This window comes from Echinops telfairi, unplaced genomic scaffold, assembly GCF_000313985.2.
Source record: "Echinops telfairi isolate 266 unplaced genomic scaffold, ASM31398v2 ScPeMD7_7400;HRSCAF=8409, whole genome shotgun sequence".
NCBI lineage: Eukaryota > Metazoa > Chordata > Mammalia > Afrosoricida > Tenrecidae > Echinops > Echinops telfairi.
Genome location: NW_022111300.1, coordinates 12,839,494 through 12,841,001, shown reverse-complemented (window position 1 = coordinate 12,841,001; position 1,508 = coordinate 12,839,494).

Sequence of the window (1,508 nt, the reverse complement as noted above, 5' to 3'; positions counted from 1 at the left end):
GTGACCTTACATACAGCAAAAGGAAACCCCGCCCGGCCTGGCACCATCCTCACAATTGTCATGTCTGAGCCCACTGAGGCGGCCACTGTGCCCGTCCGCTTCATCAGGGGCCTTCCTGTCTTTCGCTGCCCCTCTATTTACTAAGCCTGATGCCCTTCTCCAGGGACTAGTCTCCCCTAATAATATGTCCAAAGTCTGTGAGATGAAATCTTACCATCACTGTCTCTCAGGAGCATCCTGGCTGTACTTCTTCCATGACAGATCTTTTTGTTCTGTTGGTCCACCATGGTACTTTCAATATGCTTCGCCAGCACCATAATTCAAATGCATCGATTTTTCTTTGACTTTCCTTACTCAGTGTCCAACTTGCACATGCATATAAGGCGATTGAAAAATACCACGGCATACTTACGTTAGGCACACCATAGTCCTCAAGTAACATCTTTGCTTTCCGACACTTTAAAGGGATCTTGTGCAGCAGATCTAACAAATGCAACGCATCATGTGATCTCCTGACTGTTGCTTCCATGAGCCTGGCTTGTGGATCCACGCAAGATGAAATCCTTGACAACTTCAACCTTTCCTCCATCTTTCATGAGGTGACCCACTTGTCCAGTTAGGACTTGTTTCTTCACACTGAGCTGTAATCCATTCCCAGGACGGCAAACCTTGCTCTTCAGCAGGAAGCGCTTCAACTCCTCCTCACTTTCAACAAGCAAGGTTGTGTCATCTGCATCTCAGGTTATTAATAAGCCCCTGCTTATTGCCAAATTCTTCTTCATAGAATCCCACTTCTCTGATGATCTGCTCAACATACAGATTGAACAAACAAGTACGGTGAGAGGATATGACTGACACACACGTTTCCTGATTTTAAACCGGGAAATATCACCTTGTACTTGCACAGCTGCCTCTTGCTCCATGGACAAGGAAGTGTGCTATAATCCTTTGCCGTGGTCCACACAGTGGAATGCCTTCACATTGCCAAGGAAACCCAAGTAAACCTCTTTGTGATAAGCTCTATTTTCAGTCGAGATGGCTCTGACATCAGCATTGACACCCCTTGTTCCATGGCCTCTTCTGAATTCAACTTGAACCTCCGGCAGCTCCCTCTCAATGTATGACTCCAATCATTGTTGGAAGATCTTCAACAAAACGTTACTTGCTTATGATATCAATGATACTGCTCCACTACAGAGATCTATCACATTTGGTATTTGTGCTTATTGTTCATGGACACTTGGGCTGCTTCTACTTTGGGGCTATTATGAATCATGCTGCTATAAGCATTCATGTACATATTTTGTGTCTATACTTTCATATACCTACAGGTGGACATATACCTACAGGTGGAATCGCTTATGTGATGTGTAGAATTTTAAGAAGCTGTCAGAAAACTGCTGGTTTTCCAAAGTAGCTGTTTCGGTTTAAATTTTCATTATCAATGCGCCAAAATCCCAATTTCTGCACATCTTCACCATCACTTGTTAGAGTCAATGGTTCACTTT